This window comes from Poecilia reticulata, linkage group LG19 (assembly GCF_000633615.1).
Source record: "Poecilia reticulata strain Guanapo linkage group LG19, Guppy_female_1.0+MT, whole genome shotgun sequence".
In the NCBI taxonomy this organism is placed as follows: domain Eukaryota; kingdom Metazoa; phylum Chordata; class Actinopteri; order Cyprinodontiformes; family Poeciliidae; genus Poecilia; species Poecilia reticulata.
In genome coordinates, this window is record NC_024349.1 from 7,400,879 (window position 1) to 7,410,859 (window position 9,981).

Consider the following 9,981-nt stretch of genomic DNA (forward strand, 5'->3'; position numbering starts at 1 on the left):
CTAATAGAATAGAATAGTTCTTGCTGCAGGATGTTCAATGTCAGCACAATAATCCAAAGCAATCTACAAATTATTATGAAAAAGTGAATGAAGTTGGTGGTTAAGGTAATAAACTTTAAATTGTGATGAGAATGATTCCCTTACTTATTAAACATTCAACTCAGATTTGAAATGAACGAGTCATCAAATGAGAAACTAGAGGATAAACAAAATAATACAATTAGAACATTTTCATGTAGACAACAGGAAAAAAAMCATCCTTAATAGTCACTTTTGTTGACTTTTTATTTCAACACCATAATGAAAAATAAATTGTACACAAGAAAACCTAAATTTGGATAACATACAGATATTTTTTTTCCCCTCGTACTCTTCTCTGATTATGATTCATCAGGATGCCCATTTGTGCCATCACAAAATAACCTTTTTGGTTTTCAGGTAATGAGGTGTAAGCCTGAGAGGCTAGTAAATCTCAAAGCCTTTTATCTTGGGTGTAGAAAAAAATTTGTACCATTGTTTTGCAGCATGAAAAGTTGAAAGTGTGAAGTGCCTGCCTTTGTATTATACCTGCTGTATATTGCATGCCAGCAGGATCTGAAATCCACAAAGCACTTGCAAAAAGCTACTCAAAAAGCATTAGGGGAGTGCACACTTAGAAATATTTAGGAACATAATGACTTCTATTTGAGTAATCTCAGAGTGCTTCTAAAACCTAGTAATGAGCATCATATTCAATCAGGTACTCCTGGAAGGAAAAACTTAGTTGTTGCTCTATGTTGTACATTTACTAGTATTTCAGTCTTTCGTAAGGCTTAMACTAAAAATCAATATAGATTTCTTCAGCCTGAACTCAGTAACAAAATCCTGGACAACTTTTGCAGATTGAACTTGAACAAATACTTTCAAGACAGTAAAACGAGATTTAGTCAGGATAAAATAGAAGTATTAACGTTTCCACAAAACTGAGTAACGAAGCCTGTGTGGCAGACATCTTCKGAAGTAACGATTGATGTAGTAAAACTTCAACCATAAATAAAGTTTTAACTCTACCACAAACTTTGAACAAATGAGACAACTACAGAAAACCAAACACTAATAAAATTGTATTTTAGAGCCCAAATGATAAATGAAACCCAGCACAACTTTTCAGACCCCTATTCTGTCTTACTTTTTAAACTCACTATTTGACAAATTCCAAAAAGACAAACATGATAGCACTGCATTAAATAGATGTAACGAACATACTTACTGAACTGGTTGAATTTACTCCAGATGAGGCAGTCTCCATTTTTGGTTATTTTGTCAACTTGGTCCATAAGAAGGAAAACCTCCCTCRATCCCCCTTCCTCAGTCTGCAAACATTTTTGTAGTGATTCATCAATGGGAACTATAAATCATTATCAGATATATCATTGGAGAGTGGCACGGCTTTGTGGTGTTGTTTACCAGTGGCCTTGGTGACTAGAAGAGATTAGGGACCACAGGGACTGGAGCATATTTCAGACTCTGCTGTTATTGCAAAGAATAGAAATTCTTTTTATTGTTCCACAGAGGGGAATTTCTCGTGCAACAACTGCAAAGTGACTAGCAATCAAAGCCAGCAGTAGGTTCACACATAGACAACAATACAAACTGACTAAAAGCAGAATAAATGATAAACAGGAATAGACAGAAATRAATAGGTACTTTACATGAAAAGGAAAAAGATCATAGAAAAGTATCAAAAATCTGCTTCTTCTATAAGGCTTTGGTCAGGATGCCTCTGGTCACCTCTCTTTAGGTGTGACCAGAGGCACCACACACCCGTGTGTGAGGCACAGGGTGCAACACCTAAAGGTTGTGCCTCTGGTCACAGGATCTTCACTTGGTGACAGGCCAGATAAAATCTGATGGCATAGAATGCCCAGGTGTCCCTCCTAGGCCCAATGGCTTCCTTCACCTAAAATTACAAAGGAAGGGGAGGCTGGATGGGTGTGGCAGTAGCTCTGAGGTAAAGCACACGACCCGTGTAAAGAGGCCTCGGTCCTCAACGCGGCTGTCACGTTTTCCAGCCCCGGCCCGTTGACCTTTGTTGCATGTCTTCCTCCCTCTCTCACAACCTACTTTCCTCTCATTTCACTTTCAAATAAAGGCCAGTAGTGCCAAAAAAAATCCTTTAAGAAAGGGTAGGATGGATGGATTCAACAGATCCAAATCCTGATTCACTTATTGCCAGTGTAAATGTAAAATTACACTCCTATTGAGAAAACACAAGCTCTAAAAAGATACCCTTTAATATGCTAATTATGTATTTAATCTTAGAAGCTCTACCATGTAAACATTCCCTTTAGAATCATTTATTATCGTTGGAATARCTTACTTCAGAACAAAAAGAGTAGACCTGTGAGGTAGAAACCTTTCAGTGGAAAAGGGCACAGGTGGGCGCTACTATATTGCTTACAGTAAAGGTCRCATGTTTATTATGTGAGCAGGCAGTAAATAATAGACATCAGGGATCCCTTTTTAATTTCTATTCACCAAGACGGTCAGAAGTGATAGAACATATTCGATCGCCTGCACTAAACAATGTCCTGATAAGAGTGATACTATGAACATTTACTGAGGGGGTTCTAAAGAGGAAACGGCCCGTCTTCGACAGATTGCTGATGCAGTAATTCTRCAAGTATTCATTGATCTCATTGGGAAGTTTCACCCAATAGACTTCAACAAAAGGCTGGAATGAAAAGGTCTAACTGGCATGTGGGAAACTTAATTTCCCCCTTTCTATCTTGTGATGTTTCTCTAAGCTTTTCTTGTTCTTCCACCTTTTTGCCCACCTTTGTTCTTGTTAATCCACTACTTCATTGCTGCCGCCTTCCTTTATCCCCTTGGTTCTCTCATCATCTTCCACTCGTTTTTTCATTTCTCTCTCAAACATCATGCTTTCTTCCCCATCTCTTGTCTCAATCGCCACCACTCCATGTTGTAYCTCCCAGTTCAGTATTTTAATTTAAGTGATGGGGTGTTTTCCTCTGTCCAAACACTGACACGGCATTTTAGATACACAATAGGCTTAACTAAGAACAAGCAAATGTAGCATGTTTTTTTTTAATCACTTTGCCCATTTTTCCCCTGTGATTCATCATGCAGAAATTTAAACTTACATGCAATATATGACTATGTGCAATAACTTATCATTGTGGTTGGAAATAAATAAATTTCCTGCCTGGTGTAGATTTAATAAGTACCACATGATTGCTTTTTGACAATATTACATAGCTTAAAAAAAGAAACATGAAACTAATCTTTGCAGTGGGGGTACATAGATTAAATACCTTAAGATTTAAATGGGTTCTAGTATGAGGTACATGGCCCAGTGTAAAGCGCTAGCCTTTTAAGACAGCAAATTTACATCATTGTTTGTTTACCATTTCAATAATTAAGCACCATCTCCTGGGTGTACCTAAATCTTGATGGGATCTACGTGGTACTTAACAGGGAACTCGTGGGGCTTTTTTTTGGAAAGGACCGGAAAAAGGACGGCTTACCAAGTGTCAATTAAAGCAGAAAAATAGGACAGGATGACAAGAAAACCCACAAAAATGCACAATATTAAAAGCAAAGAGGAAACAGGAAAAAATGCTTGTAGAATAGTTGATCATGTCAGAAGTCATGACATTTTTTTATAAGTTTTTTTGGTATGAAATTGACTGCACATGCAGTGCTGTGCTGTATGTGAACACAACACATCCATTTTAAAAGCATTAAAGATGCTTTTCAAAATGATTTAATTGCTTTAACTGGTATATTTTGTAATGTGTGAAAAGAGTAGTTACATTAATTAACTATGTGTYCATATCAACCTGTGTCTGGTTTTRAATTTTTCTTGCAGGTTTGTTTGATTGCATCTTGCTCACCTCATGTGCTGCTGCAAGTTTCGTTACCACTTAATGTTAATCTCACCATGTTGTTCCGGATGTCTTGTCTGCACTTCGGTCCTGCTCAAACATCCACCTTGAGACCATCTCAATATTTCCTTGCATCTTTCACTGACTCGGTTGGTAAATGTCAACTGGTCGAGTGTTGAAATAAACAAAGAAAATGATATTTTGAGAAATTCCGGTGATAAATGCAGTGTAGATGGATGTTCAAAACAGGCAATTGGGCAGAAGAGAGGGTCATCTGTTGAAGAAATAAAAAAAAATGACATGACTGGGGAGAAAAAACAAAAAGGGCAGAAATGATGGTAATTAAAGGTCACAAGCAGAATGAGGCAAAACCCATGAACAACTGAAGTGCCTGAGATTAGTTCAGAACATTTTGCAATCACAGCAGCGGCAAGAGGTCAGAAAGGTCTAAATGTCTTAAAGTGGAATGGAAGAAATCAAAGCTGGATCTGAACCAAAATAGCTGGCACTTTAGTCTGGAATGAAAATGCTTCTTCAGGTGATGGTTGTTTGTGTTTTCCACTGCAGTCTAATGACCTGCAAAGATTAGGCAAAGTGGTCCAGTGATTTATGAAAAAAAGGAAACCTCTTTTGGTAGCTGTGACAGATGGGGCAAAGCAATAGCGCAGAAGAGTAAATCCTAAAGAGGATTAGTTTACAGGTTTTTTTTTGGGTGCACCTGTTTGTATTTGAGCTTTAAGACACAAGCAAAGAGAGCCATAATGCCACTATCAAGGTTGAGTATCTAACTAGCATAGAATGCCTTTAAGTGGAGAACTTTTCTTTCTATGTATCTGATACAGTAGCAAACACAAACTAATCTTCACTATTTTTAMATTTTTCTTTTATTTTTAAAGTGGCGTAAGTTTTGCAACTTTGCACACATATCGCACAAAKGCAGTGCAGCTATAAAACATAAAGTTCTAAACAAAGGCTGTAGAAAACACCCACTAMCCTGGGACATGCTGCACGTTGTTTTGCCCGACTTCTTTGATGATTCCCAGTTGGGAAAGGTTTGCATCAGGCTGCGGTAGTTGGGAGGACAGTCAGCATGAAGATTTGGTACAGAAACCTGTTAATGTGGGTGTAGGTAAAGATGGAAGTTTGCAAGGGTGTGAGAGAAAACAGACTTGCCTGACCTTTGTAGCAGTCAAACATGTTTGGATTTTTAAAACTGAATTTGGATGTCATTGGGTAGTATGAACTGATTACCAATCTAAACACGTTTTGCCGGCCGCCTTATATGAAAATAAAGGTTGAGACACCATCTCTGCTGCAAACAGATTATTGTTTTAAAACTATACTTAATTAAAAAAAAAAACAGACACACAGCAGACTCTCTTCAGATATATTATGAACTTATTATTTCCTGTTTAGTTCCACTTGAGGAGCATTTATGTTTAGAAAAAGTAATGTGAAGGCAGCTTTGAAATGTTCTATARTATAAACTATTTCTGTTTTTCCTGATGTCGATAATCGTCACAAACTGCTGAAAGAAACATTTGAAATACMGGATTATTAAAAAAGGTTGAAAACTCTGATGAGATTAGCCTCAACAGAGAGCGCCTTTGAAAAATGAATTAGTAGTTGTGGTTCCAGCTAATTATCTCTGTAAAAAAAAAGATTACATATATATTAATATTATTCATCATTTACTAAAGCATGGATTGAAACCATAAAAATCAGTTACTTTGCACAGTTGATGGAATTGAGAGTTTAATTAGCAGCAAAAATCTATAACTATAACAATCAATTTTCTTCCTGGAAACCGACCTGAAAGCTGCCAGCTCTCTTACAGTCAAACAGCTAATGGTGTTGCTTTGAAATGTTTGCATGCTTACTTCTTTTCAATAGCTTGGCTTTCATCTTTCAATATTCCATTTTCAAATCACGGTCTAATACAAGTGCAGCTCCTAATAAGATTTCAAGAAGCAACATGGTAAATAAAGTTTTAGCGTATTGCAGCAAATAGTGAAATTGGAAAGATTTTTCTTAAAATTACTGCTCAAACGAGGTGTGCCAAATACAGAGGCTACAGTCCTTGACCCAGCTGTCCTAGGTTAGCTTCCCGGCCCAAGGCCATTTACTGCAGGTCCTCCCCTTTCTCTGCCCTTCTTCCTGTCGAGCCGCTAATGAATAAACACCACTAGTGCCAAGAAGAGGCATAAAATGTTYCACTGAGTTCTATTAAAGCTGCAGTATGCAACTTTTACCAAAGCATGCTATATTTGTTCAAATTGTCACCATATTGTGACATTGTATGAGACAGATAATGYATGAGCTCCTCCGTCTCCTCCCAGTGATATTATTGGTGTCTGAAGAAATGCACCTCTCCTGAAGACAACCAATCAGGAGCCAGGAGGAGGGTCTTASTGCCGTCAATCACCCTCATGTACGCTTTGCTCATTGTGGTAATGGCAGAGAAACAACTAACCAACCTTATTTATTCCTGGCAGGCTATGTTGTAGTGAATCAGCAACAGTGTAGCAGAGAGATAGGTAGATTGTTTGAGCAGCATATACATGAGTGATTGACAGCACAGCACTAACACCGTCCTCCTGGCTCTAATTGGTTCTTTCTGAAGGGATGACGTATTTCTGTAGATGGCAGCAGGATAATTAAGATGGCAAAGGAGCTCGATTTTTTTTACAAACCATCCATCTCCTACTGCCACAACGTAGTGTTCCAACAACTATGTTAAAACAGTACATATTTTAGTGCTGTATGTCAATAAAACTGACATACTGCAGCTTTAAATCAATGGTTAATCATGCTGTATATATGTCTTGTACATAGATCTCTGAATGGTCCATATCAACAATTGGAGACATTTGTCTTYTGCTAAYTTTTGATACTATAGACTGCAGTGTCTTCTGTAATATTGCTGGTATTTCTGGCTCTGCGTCAGAAGTGTCTCTTTATAAACTAATGCTATTCAGTTTGTAAAGAGAAATTAGTACAATATTAAGTGAAAGGTAAACCTTTTTGTATTAAACATATTTATGGACGTGTCCTTTTGTATCTTTATGTTTAGCAAAGAGAATGATTGTAATCATTTTGCATTTAAGGTGTGCAGACAATGGTAAGAAGTGTCGGGAAGAACCATCTACCTTAACCGAGACAGAGAGGACAAATGGAGGAGACCAGATCACTGCAGGGAGAAAAGGAGATTGASCATCTTAGAAAGAATGACAAATCATTAAATTCATACCTTGGCCCGGGGGCAATTCCAAATTACGCAAGTCAAGGTGAAATTGTAATTGGGGACGATACAAAATTCAATTATCTCCGTTAGTTCACTTTATTATCTTGGATCCGCTCCTCTAATGGCATGGTTACATAATTCCCGGGTGCCTCTTCTGGTGTTTTACCCGCTTCAGTCTTCTGTTTGTGTGCATCGATGTCTTCACACATGCTAAAGAAAGGGAAGAGGACATGTCATAGGTCAGTGAAACTTTTAGACTGTTTTCGTACTACTCAAGATGAAATGTCTTGCTTAATGTTAGAGGTCAAACGAAAAAGTAGACTGGTGCAAAATTGTATAACAGTAGCTCAAACAACTGCAAATTACAGCAAAGGTAYATGGAACACCATATTTAAACACACAAATCACACCTTGAAGCAGATGGATGACAGCAGGAAACCATACAGTAGCTGAAAGCAAGAAACTGAAAATGTGCACAGACTAGAAGAACAATGAGCCTAGATTTCCACTGCAAGACTCAGATGRTAAGATCACAATATCATTGCATTGTGAAATGTTTAAAAATCAAAAATTGGCCCAAAGTAGCACATAATCCTTTTTTCTTTTTATTAGCTGTTGCTGGCTCCATTCACATCTGTATTTTCCGTCTACTATGTGCAAATCAAAAACATAATTAAAAAAATCATCTTGATCCCACTCTTATTCAGATGAATGATTAATTTTAAGTGGAGAATTAGTAACAAGAGGGGAGAAATTGGGAAACACTTCTTGGAAGGGAAGCAGAGACCACCGATTATAGTGAGCAGTGCCTCTTGGAAAAACTTTAATAACACCAGCTGGAGACCACAGCTTGAGGTTACCCAGTTTGAAGAAATTTGTTTTATTATTCAACCTCTATTTTTYCTTCATTGAAGTCCAACCTTTTCTCCCTTGCAGGACTGTATGCCCACCAACCTACAAAATCACACCTTATAAAATATACATTATTATTATAAGACCTTAATTACATGAGTTGTCTTCCTCTAATGAACTTATTGTTGTAAAATGAGAGAGGCACTGTCCAATTATGAGGGAAGGTACGTATTTATTGATTTTGCCATTCATCAGTTGTTGAGGTCGTTACCAGCATGGCAGCTGTGATGATAATCTTGATCATAAATGGATAATTCAAGCAGTGTCGTGAAGTGCAGGGGGACAAAATGAAATTTTAAAAAAGCATTAAAGTGAGGCGCAATCAAAATTAAGACTTACGTGCAAACTAAACTAGTAAATGTATTCCTTTAAAAACCTCAGACAAATTTTAATTTTGCAAGTTAAAATAATTAAGAGTAATGTTAAAATAGGTTGCAAATGAAAGACTCATGAAAATAACCATAATGCTTTATTTTCATTCATGTAATTGAGCAACAAGTGGGGTTATTTTCATGTCCACGGAAGCGACTGCATTCAGGAGAACGACTGTGATAAAATATTAATGTCAGTCTCTGATTAGTTGTGTTTCCGATCAACTTCACTCGCCAACCACCAATTGAAAACTAATTACCGGATATGAGGAAAATAATGAAATATTTCGCGTGTCTGGATTGTCTCTATCAAGTGCTGGAGTTCTCTCGGGTCCTTCATTAAGATGCACCAGAGCAATTAATGAGCTCATTAGATTTAGTAATCATCTAATCAGTGCGTGGATAATATGTCTGACTTGGAATAGAAATTAGAACTCATCAAACAAACAAATCAACAGTTGAGGTCATTAGGAGGATGTTGATGCGGAAGGCTGGAACATCTTCTACAACCTTGTATTCCCTTTGCAAACCAGAAGGAGTAATTTAACATCTGAACATAGATACACAAATAGAAAGTGGCTTGTGCTTAAAAGATAACTGCTATGAYYATTAATAAAAAAATTAAGTTTCAAACTATTTTAGTTGCACATTCTTTTGACATTAAGAATCATTGATTAGATCGCTGGACAACAAAAACACAAGATGAAAGCATCATGMACACACTATRATCCAAAATGTCTCCTTTCTGCTGCATCCAAATAGTCATTGATGAGGAATTCATAAACAATCACAAAAGGGAGCCATTATGTACACCAGCTTTGTTGTGTTTAAAAACACAAACAAGGCATCAGCCAATCASACGACAGAAACTCTCTGCTTTTCCTTGTAATAAYCAAAATAATGCCTTTGAACGCACAGCATACGCCGACATAAGACCACAACAACTGTCGCTGGTTCCACTCTTGTCTGAAGGAGTGATGCCTGGCTACATTTTGCATCAGCTCAACCGAATGATGACAATGAGCCAGACCGTTGTCACACAGACAGCGGTCTACACGGTCACCAGATCTAACTCCAACAGAGCACCTGTGAAATTTGGTGGAACAGGACATTCACATCAAAGAATGTGGCATTCCCTATTCTGGAGCAACTGCGCTATTCCGTCACGTCAATATAGCTCCAAATCTCTGCAGAATGCTTTGAAACCTTTGACAAGTTGGTATATGCCACCAACTTTGTAGGTAGTTCAAAAGGCAAAAAGATGCCCGAGTCAGTACTAGCAGGGTGRACCGTATAAAGTTGGTGGCGAGTGCATAATTCAAATAAAAGTAGCAGAGAATGCACACAAAGTAGCCAAAACAAGACTGAAGCAGTAACATTAGGGAGAGGACCAGTTGTAGAGTTATGATGAAATGCTTAGCAAACAATAGGAGGTGCGCCAATGTGCTATACAACTAAAAATTAACTAACATGGCAGTGTAAACGTTCAGGAATTAGCACAGTAGCTAAATTTCATCCTTTAATGATGATCCATCCATCCATCCATTTTCTTGCACCCTTTTTCCCT

The 9,981-nt window shown here is 37.6% G+C and overlaps 1 long non-coding RNA gene across 1 annotated transcript in view; it reads right to left on the minus strand.

Moving 5' to 3' along the window:
* Positions 1-4,039: 4,039 nt before the first annotated feature.
* Positions 4,040-9,981, minus strand: part of LOC103481308 (uncharacterized) — a 9,972-nt gene continuing 4,030 nt past the window's right edge. The window contains exons 2-3 of the long non-coding RNA XR_536265.1: positions 7,138-7,341; positions 4,040-4,161 (exon numbers count right to left, since the gene is read on the minus strand). This is a non-coding gene — a long non-coding RNA (uncharacterized LOC103481308). The remainder of the gene's footprint in view (positions 4,162-7,137; positions 7,342-9,981) is intronic.